Source organism: Callospermophilus lateralis, chromosome 12 (assembly GCF_048772815.1).
Source record: "Callospermophilus lateralis isolate mCalLat2 chromosome 12, mCalLat2.hap1, whole genome shotgun sequence".
Taxonomy (NCBI): Eukaryota; Metazoa; Chordata; class Mammalia; order Rodentia; family Sciuridae; genus Callospermophilus; species Callospermophilus lateralis.
The window spans coordinates 2963302-2986604 of NC_135316.1; positions in this window are offsets into that span (position 1 = coordinate 2963302).

Below are 23303 nucleotides of genomic sequence, written 5' to 3' on the forward strand. Positions count from 1 at the left end.
GGTACGGAAAGTATTTAATGGAATTTTTGGGGATCCTCTTCCTCTGGGATTTCCCAATAAGAAAGACGTATAGCCAGCTGACAAATTTCTTGGTGGAGAGATGGCCACCAGGTCCCTAAGTGGGCTGTATGCGAGATAGACCATACTTCTTGTCTAGTAGGATTTGTGATCAGCCATCGCTGCTGAATGGGCTGATGAGGGTTAGGACAACTGGTGGCCAAGGGGAGAGTCTATAGTCTTATTCACATGGCGAATACGCAATTTGAAAATGTTACCGGTCTTCCAGTTTCCAGCCAGATTCTGAACAGGGCGCAGGCTTGAGATGAGAAGTAGGAACCAGGAAGTGATTCCGTCTAACTTTAGCACTGTAGGTGTTATAAGTAGCACCTGGTATGGTCCTGTCCAGCGGGGTTCCAGGGATGACACCTGATGTCGTCTTATGTAGACAAAGTCTCTTACTTGATATCGATGTGGAGTGCCCTCTTCACCAGGTTGGTAGGCAGTGGCCAGCTGTTTCCACAGGTATTGCTGAGTTCTTTCCAGAGCTTTAAGTCTGTCAAGCAAGGTGGTGTTGAAGGGATCGTTAGGTTTGAGTTAGGGTTAAGTCCGTTCTGGAGATGGGGCCCCATAGAGAATTTCATAGGGGGTGAGATTACACAAAGAAACAGAGGGAGTATTTCTTGCATGAAACAGTGCATAAGGCAGGAGCATAGTCCAATCTTTTATGCTACTCTTTAAGCTTAATTTCGTTAAGGTCTCTTTAATGGTTTTATCTAATTTTTTTACCTGTCCTGATCTCTGGGGTCTATAAGCACAATCTAACTTTCAATTAATCCCCAGGGTCCTGGCTAACCCCTGACTTACCTGGGCCATGAACGCTGGTCCATTATCAGACCCTATTACCATAGGCAGGCGATACCTTGGAAAAATATCTTTCAGGATCTTCTTGACCACCATTTGTGCCTTTTTTTGAAGGGGTGAAGGTTTCAATTCATCCTGAAATGTATCTACAAAGAGTAGGAGATATTTAAGTCCATACCATGCTTGCTTAATTTCAGTAAAGTCCACTTCCCAGAAATGTCCTGGTCTGATTCCTCGTAGGTGCTTTCCTGCAGGAAGCTTGGAAGTGTAAGCATTAACATATTGACAGACGCCACAGGCTTTTTTTTACCTGTTCAGTTATTTCCTTTCACTGTGAATTGGTTTGTGGAAAACTCTGTTCTTCATCCTTCAGGAATGCCTGCAATTTCTTTGAACCAAGGTGAGTGAACTGATGTACATTTTTAAAGTAGTGTAGGGCTTTCTGAAATTGCAGGCTTGGCTCAGTGAAGTTGAGGAGTACAGTGTCAGTGTCCTTAGATGTTATCAAAAGCTTGCTGGTGCTCAGGGGTCCATTGGAATTGGGCATCTCCCTTTAACAGCGGGTATAAATGAGAAGTTAAGGACGCAAACACAGGAATCCATAACCTGCAAAACCCAGCAGTCCCAAGAAACTCTCTGTGTTGTCTGCTGTTAGATGGGGGTGGTATCTGCACAACTGTTTGATTTCTGGGCTCAGTGAGCCATCGTTTACCGCCCCTAAAGGAATAGCCCGGGAAGATTACTTCTTGCTGGCAAATTTGGGCCTTTTTGGCAGAAGCTCTATACCCGAGTTGAGGAAGCTCATATAATACTGCTTGGGTTCCAGACTCACAGGTTTCTTTGGTGTTGGCTGCCAGTAGCAGGTCATCCAAGTATTGAAGCTGGGTAACTTCGGGGTGCATAGTTCTGAAGCTGTTGAGATCTCTGTGGAGGGCTTCATCAAAGAGAGTGGGGGAGTTTTTGAACCCTTTTGGGGAGTCTAGTCCAATTTAGTTGACAAGACGTTCCAGTTTCTGGGTCTACCCACTAGCAAGCAAACAGCAAATGACTATCTTTATGCAGAGGCAAGCAAAAGAAAGCATCTTTTAAGTCCAGAACAGTGTACCATTTCCACTCAGGGTTCAGAGTGATAAGCAGATTGTACGGATTACGTACATTGGGGTGAATGTCCTACACTCTGTTGTAGATATCACTTATGTCTTGAATGGGGGATAGTCGCCAGTTGCTGGCTTTTTGTACTGGTAGCAGGGGAGTGTTTTAGGATGATTGACAGGGCCTTAGGACCCTAGGGCCAGATATTTCTGAATATGGGGCCTTATCCCATCTTTAGCTTTTTTGCTCAGAGGATATTGTTTGACATTGATTGGGGAGGCTGAGGTTTTTAACTCCACTGTTATTGGAGGTTGTTTCATGGCTAGGCCAAACCCAGAAATTTTTTGCCAGGCATCTGGGTAATCTGTTATTCATTTCTGGAGTAGCTTGCCTGTTTGATGAGTCTTGGGGGGTGTGAAGAGTTGCTGTTCATCTTCTACTGACATATTTAAAGCCATGAATATAGGAGTTTATAATGAAGGATTTAGAAATTTCATTTTGGGGCCTTCAGGGTTAAAAGTTGTTTTGGCCCGGAGCTTGGTGAGCAGATCTCTGCCCATCAATGGGGCCAGGCATTCTGGGATTACTAGGAAGGAGTGATGGATTTTTCCTTTCCCCATGTCCATGGTTTTCTTAGTTGTCTAATTCCCATATTTACTGGTGTTAGCCCTTTGAACTAGAGACCTTTTTTTTTTGATAGAGGGCCAAGTGGGGCCTTAAGAACTGAGTATACTGCCCCTGTATCCACTTCAAAGTTTACTGGGGTCCCCTCCACATCAAAAATTACCCTGAGCTCTGGGAAGGGATCTGAGCCCCGAATTTCTTAGTCATCCTGAAGACTCAGAATGGCTGACTGGAGTGGCTGTCTCTTTCTAGGGCACTCTTTGGCCCAATGTCCGTTTTTTTTTTACAGTAGGCACATTGATCTGAGGCCAGAGGTGGCCTCTGGCATGAACCCAGGTATCCCTTCCTCTCTCCCTGTTTCTTAATTTCTGGCTTATTTATTGTTGTGACCAGGACCTTAGTCAATGCCTTAGTCTGTCTTTTGCGTCTCTCATCCTCCCTTTGCTCTCTTTCTTTCTCTCTGTTCTCTCTTATAGTATACTTTCTTGGCTTCTCTGACTAAATATCTCAAAGTCATATCTTGTAATCCATCTAAGCATTGTAACTTTCTTTTAATATCCAGGGTAGCTTGCCCAATGAAGGCCATCATGACAGATGCATTTTGATCTTCTGCCTGAGGATCGAAAGGAGTATATCTCTTATATGCCTCCGTAATTATCTCTACAAACATAGAGGGATATTCATCAGGCCCTTGAATAATCTCTATTGCCTTGGCCAAATTAGTTGGTCGTCTAGCAGCCGCTTGGAAACCCAGTATTAGGGCCCGGCAATAAGTGGAAAGATGCTCCCTACCTTCAAAGCTGTTGGGGTCCGAGTTGCGTCAGTTCAAGGGGAAGCTGGCTTTGATTATGATGGGAAGTTGTGTCGGTCGCCCATCTGGTTCGAGGATTTTTTTTCTAGCTTCCAGGAGGTTTCTCTGTCCTTTCTCTGTCATGAAGAGAGTCCCTAGAATTTGTTAGCAGTCATCCCAAGTAGGTAGGTGTGAAAACGCCAGGGGATACTTTGAGTACTTTTAGCTGGGCCAGCTTCCTCCAGGGAAGGAGGGGCTGTGTGTGCGGCAGGCGAGTCATCTGGAGGGCGCTGGGCCGGCCTAGATTCCTCCAATGGCGGAGAGGCAGAGTCAGCAGCAGGGGAATCACTTTGAGGTTATTGGGGGTTGGGGGACGAGGGTAGGGTATAAGAAGGGGGAGGAAAGTCCGGTAGAATCTTGAGACTCAGGGAAAACAGAGGGTGGAGGAGGAGTAGCAGAGGGTTTGAGAGATAGAATCGTGGGGGAAGGAGTAGGAGCGGGGGCGGGGACAAGGAAAGGCTTCACTCATGGAGGAGGAGATTTGCAGAGGTACTGCCAACTTAAGATATATGGCTGTTGATCTGGATGGCTATGTGGCCCCGGCTGAAAGACAATATCTCTGACTTTTCAAATTAGTGGGAAGTAGAAATATCCTTCTGGGGGTCATCTGACTACAAAGGTGGGTCATTCTGAGGCACAGAGAGTCTGCCAGGTCCGGCATTTTACTGAAAAACAAAGATTCTGGGCCCTTAAGCGGACTTTGGTTCAGTGATCAAGGGTCAGGGACAGAGCCGTTGAAGTGCTCTGCCCCATAATGAGAGATACACAAACAGTGAAAGCAACAATACACTACACAGACAAGACAAGGCAATAAAGACAGGCAATGGACATCCAATACTGAGACCAGGACTGAGTAGCCGGCAAAACCTTATGGGCTGGCAATACCGAATTCGAAACAAAATATCACTGAGTCAAGGAGACTATTGTTCCTCGATTTCCTGAGACCTCTGGGGCGTCCCAAGGTACGTGGCCTGTGGCTCTGTGAAACGTCTGTCAGCCACCATCAGAGAGAGCTCACACTCATCACCAATAGCCATTTTGCAAAGCACTACCCTGAAACCTGAAACCAGAAAAAAACACCTTCCTTACCCTGAAAGGAGCCCATTGGGGGTTTTTCGTCTGGCGTTGCCAGATCTCACTGGGGCCCCCAGATGTAAAGGTCGGGCGAGGAAGAGACCACCAAGAGAATGTCTCATGCAACAGTAAAGGGTTTATTGGGAATCTAGCATTCTGGGGCTCAGATCTCACTTGATGGAGCAGAGAGCAATGAGAACAGCTTAAGCAGAGCTTATATACTTTTCTTGGAGAGGGCAGGGAGGGAATTTTATTGATTGGTCAGGGCGAGTGTGCAGTTTGCGTGCAAAAAGGTGAGGGTGTACGTTCTGCAGTTTGGCAGTTGGGGACAGCACATTCTGTGAACAAGATTAGCAAACAGTCCTCAAGGTTTCAACAGTGTTTTGTTAAGCATACAGAAAAACAGGAAGTGACAAGTACCTATCTTATTAACCTTTCACCAAATCCTAAATGGAAAGTGAGCATGGATTTCTAAAAACATCCATGTCCAGGTTGCTTAATGCTCTCAAATCAATCCTATTGGTGACTACATATTTGTTTCTTCCTAAGATTATATATTCAACCTCAACCCTGTTGAAAATGACTAATACTAACCCCTACTTTATACTTTTCCTGATTTCCTAATGTCTCCATTGATATCTGCTTTCGTACATATTTTTCTGAGTTCATCATTGTGACTGACTCTTCACATGTGCTGACATTTACATTCACTCTCTATCTGAAACCCTATTGCTACAGAACTTTTGTTCCAAATCCTATACTCACTCTTTTTCCTAAACCTACCAACTATCTTCCTAATCCTACCGACTGTCCCTTTTTGACTGGAAGTTCTCTTTGACAATCAATCATCCAAGGTACAAGGTCCTATGCCATTGTATATCGATTTATCTGAGACATCTCTGCAGAACATAATTCAAAGCTAAGTATCCCAATCACCAGCCCAATGCCCTTCTTGGATTCAAATCTTATCTAGATTTCTGTTTTCATATTTATATTTCACCTATATATTCTCGTAAATATCGCGAGTTCCCAATACCATTGTTCATTCCTCAGTATGATTCCTAACCTAAATCGAACCTGTTATTACCCTAACCATACACTATACCCTCAAACTAACTTTACAGAAGAGCCCGGACAGAGTTTGTCTTACAATACAGTAATGTAGGGGCTCTTCCACTTCTTGAGAACATCAAAGGTCCAAGAAGAAATGATACCATGGAGAAGATGCAGGCAGCTATGAAGGACCAAATAGAGCAAAAGTCATCTTCCTTGACAAACAACCTGGTCAGTATGAAGGGATGTGTCTGAATCAGCCTCTCCTTTCTTAATGTAGAGAAGATTGATCAAACCATGCCTGTGTGGAGAGCTATTCCCAGGTGCCTATGGTTGATATACCATTCTAACTTGTGAAAGTGTCACAGGAAGTAGGGGCAGCCTCCATCTCATGGGACCCTTGGAAGAATCTGGTAGGACAAAGTGGTTGCCAAGGCAGTGACCTCAATCAGTTCCTGAAGGAATTGACCTCACCTCACTTCCTTGGTGGTGGAAATCTCTTAATTTGGGATCCAGGAAGCCAGGCACCAAGAGCCAGTCCCAGTCCCAATCCCAGTGGTCTGACTTGTTTGGATTTACCAAGGACAGAGTCAGTCTTCCTTGGTACCTACTGATATGAGGATTGCCAGATGCCTGAAGAGCTCTGAAGAGGGGCCTTTCCTGAGAAAGCAGGTATTGGTTCACCGCTGGCTCCTGACGACTTCACAGTGTTGGCCATGGAGACCAGATCTGAGACAGGACAGGCCTTTTTAGGGGAACCTAGTATGGCCCACCATTCAGAGGACACTCTGGATAGTCACAGACCTACTTGGGTTAAGGAGGTGCCTTTGTGGATGTGGGTGTGAGATTGTGGTTTTGTCTCATGTTCTGAGAATAGGTAGGAAAGGCTGTTTGTTTGGATTGGAGTGGACTGTTTCTAGTAAGTCGTTTGACAAGGCGAGTTCTTCAATGTCTGTGTATCCCACTCTGTCCGTGGTTGTATACATTCGAAAAGAGAATGTATCAATGTTTGTGTCCTGTCTAGTAGAAAACTTTCCAGCATTCATCAGGCCTAGTTGATGAATGGACTGTAGCTTTCCTTATGGATGGGCAACACCTACTATCTTCCTAAGTTCCTGTTTTCTTCCTGAATTTTGGCCACTCTCCAGAATAGACTCATAGTTTTGTGTCCAAGATACGTACCACCTCCAAGCTCTGTGACATGGCCATGTATTTGATAGGTGTAGGGAATGGGAACATCTTAGAAAACTCAGACATCATTGTGACCAGTAAACTCTCAATAGAGAAACCATGTTTTGGTTCATTTGCTTACCTATTGTTCTGTTGCCCTGAATGTCAGGAAGGTCTTTGCATCAGGCCACCCCTTTGTAAAGCCTGAATAAAACAGTTTTAAAATGGAAATAAATGGGCACAACCTGTGGTTCTTTGCTTTGGAAAGGGATGTGTCTGAATCAGCCTCTTAGCCCTGTATGAGGTTGTGGCTTAGATATTCAGCACATGATGGATCTAAAGATAGATTCCATGTTTGCATTCAAAACCAAAATGGCAAAAAATCAGTCATTGTGGATGAGTCTCTTGCCTTCCTCTGTTAGGTACCTGACTTCTATCAAGTGAGACAGGGATCCTTTGGGTCAAATGAGTTTTTCAAAGTCCTGCAGAGGTGCTTGTGTTTTCTCGTGACTCTAAATCACATAAAGAATCTATACCTGAGAGTCAGTAGGCCTCAAATTGAAGAAGCAGAGCAGTATTAACGGCAGGCCTATTTGATCACTTCTGGTTCACAGGCAGGGTGTCCAGGCCACCCTGACTTCAGGCAAATGAGGGGCAAGGGAGAATATTTTGGACACTCTTTTGGGATGCGTCCCGCATGGAAACCTCCAGCCAGAGGTTATGGTGAGTGTCTATATTTAAGAAGATGAGGGCCATGTGGGAGTGTTTTGGTTTTAATTGTGGTCATTCGTGTGGCGGTTAGAAGAGATGACTGCATCCTACTGGGCTTGAACTATGGTGTCTTTCCCCTTAGAGACTGAGTTCTGGAATTTACCTCAGAGAAATATTGCCATGAATTGTGTTGGGATTTTAGGTGGCCACGCATGAGAGTCGCCCTTGGAAACTGAGATCTAGGCCCAGTGTGGCTTTCCATAGAGCACTGGGAATCTTAGCCAGGATATCACATAATTTTATTCTGAAAGACTTGGCAGCCATATTTGATAGTCAAAACACACATGGACCTTAATTGTAGACCTCAATGGGCCTGGCTTCATGTGACCTTTTGGCCACTCTTTGGGAAGCCTTGCCTGTGAGAGTTCTCCAGAGCTTTCATTGAAATCAGCTTCCTCACCATTGAATGATTCCTGAATGAATTGAAACCCACAGTTTCGCCAACTTTATTCTTGAAAATTGGCTAGATAAATACCATGAAATTTTTGAAATTCGCTTGACCAGGTGACACTGGAGAACATTTGGATGTCCAGTTGCTGATCATGAGTGTACCAGACAGTGCGTTGATTGACTGGTTTTCATGAAAATGGTGTAGAACAGAGATGCCAGTCATTTGTAGCCTGTTGAGTAATGGGCCTAGAGCAGTGGTGAGCAAGTGTGTGATAAAACATCTGTGGTGGGGTCATGTGGATCTGCCATTGGCTTCCAAATGGCTTGTGACTCACATGGTGCAGCCAGCAGATCCTTGTATGTAAAGACATCTGGTTATATGGAGAGGTATCAGGGCAATGTTCAAAATCAGGTTTCTATGGTCAAGGGAGCAACCTATGTGGTATACAAGCCCTGGTATTGCATTCTCCTGCAGACCCTCACCCACCACACGTGACAGAACTTCCTCCAGCCCTTTGTCCCAGTTGAACTCCTTGTATTTCATGAAGCAAATACCAAACTCCGAGTGCAGTAGCAAGAAACGTTATGAAAAGTGGAGGATGACCAAATGGCTTAGCAGTCTACATGGGAAGACACTTAGCCCCCAGTGGCCATAGTTTACCTACAAAGAGAGAATTCAACACTGCTGCTTCATGTTTATTGGAGAATTATAAACCATGTCCTCCAGGTCACAGATGTGCAGACCAAGCTTTGATGGTCTCACTAGAAAGGAAGCTAAAGCTCCTCACAACAACATATATTTCAAGTGCCCAACCTAGAGGCAGTTTCTCCAGAAGTCTTTAGGCTGGTAAATCTCCATGTTTGCGGAGATTTTACACTGTCTCTTACTTTTGGAAACTCCTCTACCAACTCCAAGTTTGTGAACTCCTGAATATTTTCCATTTCAGATATGTATTCAAAGATTTTCTAACTCTTCTCCTCTAATTGTGTCTTACTTGGGGTGAAGGTATTGTCAAGGAATTGTTCTGAATGAGAGTGGGAAAATTTTTGTGTAGCACACATTTGCATACACATTGATACATTTTCCAATTTTCTATTTGAAATACTGAATTCTTGACACTAACTCATACCCTACTAGACTCTGACTACTAATCCTAATATGGTGGAGAAAAATACCCAAACAGAATGAAAATACAAGCAGTTCAGAGGAGGCATGGTGTATATTTGGACTTCCTTTTTGCATGATAAAGGGTAGGTGTTATAAATCTACTCAATTTTTAATTGAAATAGTCCTCCATGTGTTTTTAAGTTAACACATATGTGAATTCCTGTCTCCTTTTCTCTGTAGCCTACTCAACACATGTATTTTTATATGCACATATAGAATCCTACCTGGTATCACACGTATATTTTTATGAGTCGGCTGACTTGGCAGAAACAAGTTGTGAGACGAGATCAGTCCTCGTAAACGCTGTTGGAAGTGAAAATTCAAACTATGGGTGAGCTTCCTAGTAGAACAATATTATACATAAATCCATGTTCAGTAAAATAAATATATTTGCATCTGTGGATGATATATATTAATGATAAATTACGTTTGGCATATATATTGATACTTTTAATGTATTTTTGTGTTATATATATATATATATATATATATATATATATATATATACACACTCTCCAGATTTTATAAAATATGAAATATATGTGTCTTATATACACTCCATCAATTCATTCATGTTCATGTATGTGGATTTATAATCAACTTTTCACAAGATTATTCTCAGAAATATTCATCCACCTGAAATACATATTTGTTTCCCTGTATGAAAACTAACTTCAATCAATGGTGCTTACAAATCCTAATATTTCTACAATAACTGACCCAGTTTAACATCAATGTAAGTAGATTCCTATGGGACTTGATGTCTATTTTGACCTTCATTTTAATTCAACACTGGTACATTACTATTTCTTCAGTTTTTGCATATCATAGGACATATATTTCATCCACAAGTTAGCAAATTTATATGAATTTGTTTCACTTCCTGCTTCAGAACACATGTATTCTTCCATGTTACTTGACTGGTCTTTTCATGAGACTTCTTTCCAAACACATTATTTTTGATTTCCATAATCAATTTTGAAGCTAAACTCACACACTCTTCATGATAAACCATAACATTAATATTACCATTTGATGTATAACTGGTTGGAATGAATGTATGTATATCAATATAAAATTTCCTGTATATTTTAACATTTCATTTCAATCCATTATTTAAAGTTGGAACCAGTGATGTTATTTATTCACAGTATGGTCTATTAATGCATTATCTCTATATTCATAAACACAGTGTACACCTATTTGTTTCCCCAATACTAATTTATACCTCTTCAAAATATTGCTCCCAGAAATGGTGGAAGAAATACTGATGTCACCTTATATATATATACATTTTATCACAGTAATATTCAGGACACAAAAAGCACAGGTCAAACTCATGATTGTATCAAAGCATAAATAGAAAGTGAGCATGGATTACCAAAAACAACCATGTCCTGGTTGCCTAATGCTCTCAAATGTCAATCCTATTGATGACTACATATTTGTTTCTTCCTAAGATTATATATTCAATCTCAAGCCTGTTGGAAATGTCTAATTCTATCACTCACTTTACACTTCGCCTGATTTTCTAATATCTCTATTGATATCTGCTTTCCTACATATTTTTCCCAGTTCATCATTGTGACTGACACTTCACATATGCTGACATTTACATTCACTCTCTACCCGAAACTCTATTGCTAAAGAACTTTTGGTCCAAATCCTATACTCACTCTTCTTTATAATCCTACTGACTATCTTACTAATCCTACTGACTATCGCTTTTTGACTAGATGTTCTCTTCGACAATCAATCTTCCAAGGTATAAGGTCCTATGCCATTTTATATCAATTCATCTGAGACACATGTGCAGAACATAATTCAAACGTAAGTATCCCACTCAAGGGCCCTATGCACTTCTGGCTTCATATCTTATCTACATTAATGTTTTCATACTTATATTTCACCTATATATTTTTGTAAATATCACAGATTTCCAGTACCATTATTCATCCAGCAGAGAGATTCCTAACCCAAAGCGAACATGTTATATAACCCTAAACATACACTGTTCCCTCAATCTAACTTTATAGAAGAGGAGGGACAGAGTTTCTCTTTAAATACAGGAATGTAGGGGATCTTCCACCTGCTGAGAACATCAAATGTCCATGTAGAAATAATCCCTGGAGAAGATGTAGGCAGCTATGAAGTTTCCGAGAGAGCAAAAGTCATCTTCCATGGCAAACAACCTGGTGAGGATGAAGGGATGTGTCTGTATCAGCCTCTATCAACTTAATGTAGAGAAGATGGACCAAACCAGGCCTGTGTGGAGAGGTGTTCCCAGGTGCCTATAGTTGATATTCCATTCTAATTTTTGAAAGTGTGACAGGATGTAGGGACAGCCTCCATCTCATGGGACCCTTAGAAGTAACTATTTGGACAAGGTGGTTGCCAAGGCAGTGACCTCATTCAGTTCATGAAGGAAGTGACCTCACCTCACTTCCTTGGTGATGGAACTCTCTGAACGTGGGATCCAGGAAGACTGGCACCCAGAGCCAGTTGCAGTCCCAGGCCCAGTGGTCTCACTTGCTTCAATTTACCAAGGACAGAGTCAGTCTTTCTTAGTGCCTACAGATGTGAGGATGTCCAAATGCCAGAAAAGCTCTGAAGAGGGGCCTTTCCTGAGAAAGCAGGTAGTGGCTCACCCATGGCTACTGAAAACTTCACAGAATTGGCCAAGGAGACCAGATTTGAGACAGGACAGGCCATTTTGCGGAATATAGTATGGCCCACCATTCAGAGGACACTCCGGGTCGTCACAGATCTACTTGGACAAAGGTGGTGCCTTTGTGGGTGTGGATGTATGTTCGTGGTTTTGTCTCATGTTCTGAGAATAAGTAGGAAAGACTGTTTGTTTGGATTGGCGTGGACTGTTTCTAGTTAGTCGTTTTATAAAGTGAGTGCTTCTATGTCTGTGTATCCCACTGTGTCCGTTGTTGTAGACATTAGAAAAGAGAATGCATCGAAGGATGTGTCCTGTCTACTAGAAAGCTTCCCAGCATTCATCTTGCCCAATTTATAAATGGACTGCGGCTTGTGTTATCGAAGGGCAACACCTGATATCTTCGTAAGTTTCTGTTTTCTTCCTGAATTCTGGACACTCTGCAGAATAGCTTCATGGTTTTGCATCCAAGATATGTACCACCTAAAAGCTCTGTGATATGGCCATGTAGTGGGTATGTAGTGTGACCAGGAAAGTCTCCGTGGAGAAACCCTGCTTTGGACCTTTTGATTACCTATTGTTCTGTTGCCCTGAATATCAGGAAGGTCTTTACCTCAGGCCACTTCTTTGTGAAGCCTGAAGAAATAAGTTTTCAAATGGAAATGAATGGGCATCACCAATGGCTCTTTGCTTAATTGCTTTGGAAATGGATTTGTCTGAATCAGCCTCTTGGCCCTGTGTGAGGCTGTGGTTAGATTCTCAGCACCTGATGGATCCCATGTGTTCATCCAAAACCAAAATGGTCAAAAGAGCAGTCATTGTGGATGAAGTCTCTCTCCTTTCTCTGTAAGGTTCCTGACCTCCATCAAGTGAGAATAGGGATTCTTTGGGTCAAATGTGTTCGTCAAAGCCAAGGAGAGGCAAGCCCAAAGGTGCTTGCATTTTCTCATGATTGCAATTCACATAAAGAATCTAAACCCCACAGTCAGTCGTCCTCAAATTGGAGAAGCAGAGCACTATTAACGGCAGGACTATTTGATCACTCCAGGTTCACAGGAAGGTGTTCAGGCCACCCCGAGTTTAGGCAAATGAGGGGCAAGGGAGCTAACTTTGGACACTGTCTTGTTCTGCATCCCTCATGGAAACCTCCAGGCAGAGTTTATAATGAGTGTCTATATGGAAGAAGATGAGAGCCTTGTGGGAGTTTTTGGGTTTTAATTTTGGTCATTTGTGTCACAGTTGAAAAAGATGACTGGCTCCACCAGGCTTGAACTCTGGTGGGATTCCCCTTAGAGACTGAGTTCTGGAACTTACCTCAGAGAAGTATTGCCATGAGTTGTGTTGGGATTTTAGGAGGCCATGAATGAGAGTCGCCCTTTGAAACTGAGATCTGTGCCCAGGAAGGCTTTCCACAAGGCAGGAGGAATCTCAGCCAGGATATCACATGATTTTATTCTGAAAGACTTGGCAGCCAAAGTTGAGAGTCAAAACACACATGATCTCATTGCAGACCTCAATGGGCCTGGCTTCATGTGACCTTTTGGCCACCATTTGGGAAGCCTTGCCTGAGAGTGTTCTCCAGAGCTTTAATTGAAATGAGCTTTCTCAACATTTAATGGTTCCTGCATAAATTGAAAATCATAGTGCCTCCAACTTCAACCTTGAAAAGTGGCTAGAGAAATACCATGGAATTTTTGAAATTTTCATGACCAGGTGGCAATGGAGAACGTTTTGATGTCCAGTTGCTGATCATGAGTATACCAGACAGTGCTTTGATTGACTGGGTTTCATGAAAATGGTGTAGAAGAGAGATGCCAGTAAGTTGGAGCCTGCTGAGTAGCAGGCCTAGAGCAGTGGTGGGCAGGTGTGTGATAAAACATCTGTGTTGGGGCCATGTGGATCTGCCATTGGCCTCCAAATGGCTTGTGACTGACATGGTGCAGCAAGCAGACCCTTATATGTAAAGGCATCTTGTTATATGGAGAGGTTTCAGGGCAATGTTCAGAATCAGGTTGCTATGGTCAAGGGGGCAAGCTATGTTGAATAGAAGCCTGGTTATTGCATTCTTCTGCAGACCCTGACACACCACATGTGACAGAACTCCCTCCAGCACTCTGAACAAGTTGAACTCTTTGTATTTGTGAAGCAAATACCAAACTCCCAGTGCAGCAACAAGAAACACTAGGAAAAGTAGAGGATGACCAAATAGCTTCACAGTCCACACAGAGAAACCCTTAGCCTCCATTTGCCACAGTTTACCTTCAAAGTGAGAATTCAGCACTGCTGCCTCATGTTTATTGGAAAATAAGATACCATGTCCCCCAGGTCACATTGATGCAGACCAGTTTTGATTCTCCGGTCCACAACATACATTTCAAGTGCCCAAACTCAGAGGCAGTTTCTCAAGAAGTCTTTAGGCCTGTTGAGCTCCATGTTTGTGGAGTGTTTACCCTGTACCTTACTTTTGGAAACTCCTCTACCACCTACAAGCTTGTGAACTCCTGTGCATATTCCATTCCAGATATGTGTTCACAGATTTTCTAACTCTTCTCCTTCATTGTGTCTTATTTGGGGAGAAGGTAATGTCAAGACATTGTTCTGAATGAGAGTGGGAAGGTTTTTTATAGCACATATTTGCAAACACAATGCGTTTATATTCCTATTTTCTATTCGAAATACTGAATCTCTGACACTAATCCATAACCTACTAGACTCTGACTACTAATCCTAATATGATGGAGAATAGTAACCCTAACAGAATAGAAATACAAACAGTTCAGAGAAGGCATGGTGTATAGTTGGACTTCCCTTTTGCATTATATAGGGTTGGAGTTATAAATATAGTCAATGTTTATTGAAATATTTCTCCATGTGTTTTTAAGGTTAACAAATATGTGAATTCCTCTCTCCCTTTCTCTGTAGCCTATTCAGCACATGTATTTTTATATGCACATATAGAATACTACCTGGTATCACACAGACTTCCTTCTGAGGTGGCTGACTTGGCAGATACAAATTGTGATAAGAGATCACTCCTCCTAAACCCTTTTGGAACTGAAATTTCAACCTATGGTTGAGCTTCCTAGTTGAACAACATTATACATAAATCCATTTTCAGTAAAATGTATTTTTTTGGATATGTGAAGTGTATATATTTCATTTTGAATTTTGATTGGCATATATATTGCTACTTTTTAATATCTGTGTGTGTGTTTGTGTGTTTGTATATATATATATATATATATATATATATATATATATATATATATATATCACTCTCCAGATTTTTCAAAATATGAAATATATGTGTCTTATTATACACTCCCTAAAATCATTCATATTCATGTGAGTGGATTTATAATCAACTTTTCACAAGATTATTCTCAGAAATATTCATCCACCTGAAATACATATTTGTTTCCTAATACTGAAAACTAACTTCAGTAAATGCTGCATACAAATCATAATATTTCATCATTGCAAGATGGCAACGAATAGAGTGCATCACACCCAGTGTAACGCGCCACTGCACAGGTGAATAACGAGTTAGAACGACAAAAAACTATGTTGTTAGGAACTTACAGCAAAATGGGGGTGCACCGAAACCTATAAAAAGGATTTTTAGCACCGAGATCCAGTAATTGGGTCTGAAAAACAAGCCAACTGTGCAACTGGAGATCCAGTCTGACTGATCCTCGCGGCCCGCCCAGTGGCAACAGACGGTGGAGCACCACCGAGATGCAACCAATAAGCAGGGAGAAACGTTGATGCGGATTCTGTGGAATCCTGCCAGTAGAGCCCCCACTGAGCCCAGGGCTGAGTTCAGGATTTCATTCGGGGAAGAAAGGGGTACAGTTCTATCCCCCACAAAGGAAACTCCTCCAAGGAAACCAACGGCCAACATCTTGGAGAGCTGAAGTCACCACAGCCACTCTCCTACAAATTGCAACAATAAAACAGGTGTGTGTTACTCTGCTCATCTCCCATACATCGGGGAATTCACATAAAATCTCTATTAGGCTTTCTGGGGGAGAGATTATCAGAGCAAGCCTGCAAAAAGACGCGGGTAAAACTAGAGACACCTGACTTTCAACTCCCCCTCCCATCAGTGGCGAAAATGAAACCTGTGTAGCCAGCACTGGGGGAGGGGCAAGCGGAAAAAAATCAAAACAATAGAGTGCCAGGGTTCCTAATAGCCAACCGTGCGACCGGAGATCTGGGCTGATTGAATCCTGCGGCCAGGCCCGCTGTTACAGATGGCGGAGAACCACCGAGAAGCGACATGCAAGTAGAGAGAAATGTTGCCTGGGATTCTGTGGAATCCCGTGAACTGAGCCCCCAATGAGCCCCAGGATGAGTTCGGGAATTCAGACGGGGACGGAAGCGGTAAAGTTCTATCCCCCACAAGGGAAACTCCACCATGGAAACCAGCAGCCACCATCTTGGAGAGCTGAAGTAAGCACCGCCACTCTCCAAGAGATTGCAACAATAAAACAGGTGTGTGTTACTCTGCTCATGTTTCATACAGTGGGTAATTCGCATTAAATCTCTCCTAGGCTTTCTGGGAGAGGGATTAACAGAGCGAGCCTGCATAAAGACGTGGGTAAAACTAGAGACACCTGACTTTCAACTCCCCCTCCCATCAGTGGCAAAAATGAAACGTGTCTAGCTAGCGCTGGGGGAGGGGCAATCAGAAAAAATTAAAACAATAGAGTGTCTGGTTTCCCAATTGACACCATCAATACCCAACAAATGACAAGCCCAGAATACAGAATGAACTGCAGAGAGGCATCACTAAGGGGAAATCTGTTCTAGCAGGAGAAACCAGGACTAGCAGGAGAAACCAGGGGCCTAGAGGCCAGGTCCTTGTGACTGGGCGGCTGGAGACCGCAGACCCGCAGGTTACAGTCCACCTGCTGTCCGTGTGACTGGGCTTCTGGAGAACACCCGCCCTCCAGAGACCGACCGCACCACTGGGTTGCTAGAGATTGCCCACCCGCCAGTGACCTGGTGCTGAAACCAACTGGAGACAGTCCAGTTCCACCCTTCTATTCGAACACCTCGGCAAGGATCCTGGGCCCGCCAAAGCAGAGAGGTGACGTCACTGGAGCTCGGCCTTCGGAATTCCTTACAAGTGGAATCCACTTTAGAAGACATAGTCTACACACAAAGGAGAGACAACAGAGATACACAACACCAAAACAAATCTATAGAATAAAGCAGAAACACAGCAATCAAATAGAGCTGGAAAGTAACGTGAACATCATGAAAAAACAAGGGAAAGAAAGGAGTACAAAAATTCAGGACAACTTAATTCTACAGGAGGACCTAGAATCATCAGAAACAGGGACAGGGAAAGAACTTAAGGCATACCTAACTCAGATGGAAAGGAATATTAGAGAAGACATGAGGCAGCAAGTCCAAGCAATAAAAGTATATTTTGAAAATGAATTAAACAAATAAATTCAAATGGCAAACAACGAGCTTTACCAGGAGACAGAGATCTTAAAAAAAATCAAACAGTAATACTAGAAATGCAGGAAAGTATAAACCAAATTAAAAACTCAAATGAGAATATTACAAATAGACTAGATCAAGTAGAAGTCAGAACATCAGATAATGAAGAAAAGTTAATCAACTTGAAAAGAATATAGTCAACACAGAAAAGAGGCTTAAATCCCACTAGCAATCTATTCAAGAGATATTGGATGTCATAAAAAAATGAGAGTCTTTGGGATAGAAGAAGGCATAGAGATTCAAACCAAAGGAATGGAGAACATATTAAATAAAATAATTCTAGAAAACTTCCCAGAGATGAAAGATGGATCAGATTGCCAAATCCTGGATGCCTACAGGACCCCAAACATTCAAAACCATAATAGACCAACTCCAAGACATATAATTATGAAGATAGCCTACATACAGAACAAGGAGAGAATATTAAACACTATAAGAGAAAGGAGGCAGATTACATTCAGGGGAAAACCAATTAGGTTAACGACTGATTTTTCATCACAGACTTTGAAAGCGAGAAGATCCTTGAACAATGTATTTCAAATGCTGAAAAATAATGGATTCCAACAAAGAATACTGTATCCAGAAAAATTAAGCTTCAGATTTGAAAAAGAAATTAATGTCTTTCACAATAAACAAAAGCTAAAAGAATTCGCAGCCAGAAAACCAGCACTGCAAAGCATTTTGAGCAATATACTACAAGAAGAGGAATTGATAAATAGTGCCGAAAACTAACAGCAGGAGGTATCTCAGTAAAGGGGGATTAAAATAACCAAAAAAGTTAAAACTAAATAGTAATAAATAAATAGTTTTAGTGCCAAACTAAAATATAATAAATAAATAAACATGATTGGAAGTACAAATCATATTTCAATTGTAACCTTAATTGTTAATGGCCTAAATTCACCAATCAAGAGAATGGGCTAGTATCCTGGATCAAAAAAAACAAATCCAAAAATATGCTGCCTTAAGGAGACTCATATGATAGGAAAAGACATACACAGGCTGAAGGTAAAAGGTTGGGAAAAATCATACCACTCACATGGCCCTCGAAAGAAAAAAGGAGTCGCCATACTCATGTGGAATAAAATCAACTTCAAACCTAAGTTAATCAAAAGGGATAAAGAAGGACACTATATTCTGTTAAAAGAAAACATCCACCAACAAGACATAACAATTATGAATTTGTATGCACCAAGCAATGGAGCTGCAATGTTCATAAAACAGTCTCTCCTCAAGTTCAATAGTCAAATAGACTAAAAACAATAATTATGGGTGACTTCAACACACCACTCTCTGCATTAGACAGATTCTCTAAACAAAAACTGAATAAAGAAACTATCACACTCAAAAGCACAATCAATAACCTAGACTTAAACGACATATATAGAATATATCAACCATCATCAAGTGGATACACTTTCTTCTCAGTTTCACATGGATTCTACTCAAAGATAGACCATATATTATGCCATAGGGCAATTCTTAGTAAATATAAAAGCATGGAGATAATACCATGCACCATATCTGATAATAATGGAATGAAATTGGAAATCAACGATAAAAGAAGGAAAGAAAAATCCTACATCACATGGAAAATGAAAAACATGCTACTGAGTGATCAATGGGTTACAGAAGACATAAAGGAGGAGATAAAAAAATTCTTAGAGACAAATGACAATACAGACACAACATACCGGAATCGATGGGACACAATGAAAGCAGTTTTAAGAGGGAAGTTTATTTCTTGGAGTTCTTTCCTCAAAAAAAAGAAAAAAATCAACAAATAAATGAACTCACACTACACCTCAAAAACCTAGAAAAGGAAGAGCAAAACAACAGCAAATGTAGTAGAAGACAATAAAAAATTAAATTTAGAGCAGAAATCAACAAATTTGAAGCAAAAAAAATTGAAAAATTTGATAAAACTGAAAGTTGGTTCTTTGAAAAAATGAATAAGATCGACAGGCCCACAGCCATGCTAATGAAGAGAAGAAGAGAGAGAACTCAAATTACTCACATACGGGATGAAACAGGCAATATCACAACAGACACTACAGAAATAAAGACGATAATTAGAAAGTATTTTGAAACACTATATTAAAATAAAATAGAAGATAGTGAAGATATCGATGAATTTTTTAAGTCATACGATCTGCCCAGATTGAGTCAGGAAGACACATACAATTTAAACAGACCAATAACAAAGGAAGAAATGAAAGAAGCCATCAAAAACTACCAACCAAAAAAAGCCCTGGACCGGATGGGTATACAGCGGAGTTCTACAAAACCTTTAAAGAAGAATTAATACCAATATTTTTCAAGCTATTTCAAGAAACACAAAAAGAAGGAGCTCTTCCAAATTTATTCTATGAGGAGACATCACCCTGATCCCAAAACCAGAAAAAGACACTTCAAAGAAAGAAAACTACAGACCAATATCTCTAATGAACTTCAATGCAAAAATTCTCAATAAAATCCTGGCGAATCGAATACAAAACCATATCAAAAAAATTGTGCACCATGATCAAGTAAGATTCATCCCTGGGATGCAAGGCTTGTTCAATAGACGGAAATCAATAAATGCCATTCACCACATCAATAGACTTAAAGACAAGAACCATATGATCATCTCAATAGATGCAGAAAAAGCATTTGACAAAGTTTAGCATCACTTTATGTTCAAAACACTAGAAAAACTAGGGATAACAGGAACTTACCTCAACATTGTAAAAGCTATATATGCTAAACCTCAGGCTAGCATCATCCTAAATGTGGAAAAATTGAAGGCATTCCCTCTAAAATCTGGAACAAGACAGGGATGCCCTCTATCACCACTTCTATTCAATTTAGTTCTTGAAATACTAGCCAGAACAATTAGACAGACAAAAGAAATTAAAGGCATAAAAATAGGAAAAGAAGTATTTAAATTATCGCTATTTGCAGATGTCATGATAATATATTTAACAGACCCCAAAGGGTCTACAAAGAAACGGCTAGAGTTAATAAATAAATTCAGCAAAGTGGCAGAATATAAAATCAACACGCATAAATCAAAGTCATTCCTGTATGTCAGCAACACAACTTCTGAAATGGAAATGAGAAAAACCCCTCCATTCACAATATCCTCAAATAAAATAAGATACTTGGGAATCAACCTAACAAAAGAGGTGAAATTTTTATATATTGAAAACTACAGAACCCTAAAAAGAGAGAGAGAAGAAGATCTTAGAACATGGAAAAACAAAAGACGCAGAAAAGCAAAAGCACCTCTAAACAGGAAGTATGAATCTGGAGGTATAGTGATACCAGAATTCAAACTGTACTAAAAGCAATAGTAACAAAAAACAGCGTGGTACTGGTAACAAAACAGGCAGGTGGACAAATTCTACAGAATAGAGGACACAGAAACCAATCCACAAAATTACAACTTTCTTATATTTGAAAAAGGGGCTAAAAGCATGCAATGGAAGAAGGATAGCATCTTCAAACAATGGTGCAGGGAAAATTGGGGAAAGGGGAAGCAAGGCAGAGAAGTGAACAACAGCAGATAGGGTAGAGAGGGAAGATGGGAGGGGAGGGGAGGGGGGGATAGTAGGGGATAGTAGGGGATCAGAAATGTAGCAGAATACAACAGTCACTAATATGACATCTTGTAAAAATGTGAATGTGTAACCGATGTAATTCTGCAACTCGTATTTGGGGAAAATTGGGAGTTCATAACCCAATTGAGTCAAATGTATGAAAGATGATATATCTATCAACAACTGAAAGAATAAAAAAAGGAGAAATATTACAAAAATTCCAAGTTTTTATGAATGGTAATAAAAAAATTATGTTGCATAGCCTTAGGTAATTTCTAGACTCCCCAAAATAATCATTAAATGTTAGATTATTAGTGCTATAACTAAAAATCCATTGCTCTTTCCTCTACATTCTGTGGCATGCTAGTGCTAAAATAAATTGTATTATAATACCAAAATAAAATTCTAATATTTCTACAGTAACTGATCTAGTTTAACATCAATGCAAGAAGATTCCTATGGGATATAATGTGTATTTTGACGTTCATTTCTATTCAACACTGGTACATTACTATTTCTCCAGTTTATGCATATCATAGGATGTATATTTCATCCACAATTTAGCAAATGTATACACATTTGTTTTACTTTCAATCACTTCCTGCTTCAGAACACATGGATTCCTCCATGTTTCTTGACTTCTCTTTTTATGAGACTTCTTTCCAAAAACATTATTTTCGATTTCCATTATCACTTTTGAAGCAAAACTGACACACCCGTCATGATAAAACATAACACTAATATTACCCTTAGATGTAAAACTGGTTGAAATGAATGATTGTACATCAATATAAGATTTCTTGTATACTTTCAGATATCAATTCAATCCATTATTCAAAGTGAAACCAGTTATATCGTTTATTCACAATATGGTCTATTCATGCATTATCTATATATTGATAGACACAGGGTACACCTCTGTGTAACCCCAATAATAATTTGTATATCTACAAAATATTGCTCCCAGAAATGGTGGAAGAAATACGCATGTCAACTGATCTACATATACATTTTATCACAGTAATATTCTGGACACAAAATGCAAAGGTCACACTTATGATTGTCCCAAAGCATCAATGGAAAGTGAACATGGATTACTAAAAACATCCATGTCCAGGTTGCCTAATGCTCTCAAATGTCAATCCTATTGGTGATTACATATGTGTTTCTTCCTAGGATTACATTTTCAATCTCAACCCTGTTGAAACTGTCTAAACCTATCACTCATTTTATAATTTGCCTGATTTCCTAATCTCTATTCATATCTTCTTTCCTACTTTTTCCCCAGTTGATCATTGTGACTGACTCTTCACATGTGCTGATATTTATATTCAATCTCTACCCAAAACCCTATTACTAAAGAACTTTTGGTCCAAATCCTATACTCAATCTTCTTCGTGAACCTACCGACTATATTCCTAATCCTAGCAACAATCCCTTTTTAACTGGATGCTCTCTTCTACATTCAATCATCGAAGGTACAAGGATCTATGCCATTGTATATCGATTTATCTGAGACATAAGTGCAGAACATAATTCAAAGCTAAGTATCCCACTCAAGGGCCAAATTCCCTTCTGGGATTCAAATCTTACCTAGATTTATATTTCCATACTTATATTTCACCTATATTTTCATTTAAATATCGCAGGTTCCCAATAACATTATTCATCATGCATAATGATTCCTAACCCATATTGAACATGTTATTAACCCTTACCATACACTGTTCCTCCATCTAACATTACAGAAGAGCAGAGACAGAGTTGGTATTACAATACAGGAATGTAGGGATCTTCCACCTGCTGAGAACCTCAAAGGTCCATGCAGAAATAATACCTGGAGAATATGTAGGATGCTATGAACGACCTGAGAGGGCAAAAGTCATCTTCCATGGCAAAAAACATGGTCAGTATAAAGGGTTGTGTCTTAATCAGAATCTCTCTTCTTAATGTAGAGAAGAAGGACCAAACCAGGCCTCTGTGTGGAGCTGTTCCCAAGTACCTATGGTTGATATACCATTCTAACTTATGAAAATGTCAGAGGAAGTAGGTGCAGCCTCCATCTCATTGGACCCTTGGAAGCATCTCTTAGGACAAAGTGGTTGCCAAGGCTGTGACCTCATTCAGTTCCTGAAGGAAGTGACCTACCTCACTTTCTTGGTGATGGAACTCTCTGAACTTGGGATCCAGGAAACCAGGCACACAGAGCCAGTCCCAGTACCATTCCCAGTGGTCTCACTTGTTTGGATTTACCAAGGACAGAGACAGTCTTTCTTGGTACCTACTGATGTGAGGATGGCCAAATGCCAGAAAAGCTCTGAAGAGGGGCCCTTCCTGAGAAAGCAGAAAGTGGCTCACCACTGGATCCTCACAACTTCACAGAGTTGGCCAAGGAGAACAGATCTGAGATAGGACAGGCCATTTTAGCGTAACATATTATGGCCCACCATTCAGAGGACACTCCGTATAGTCACAGACCTACTTGGG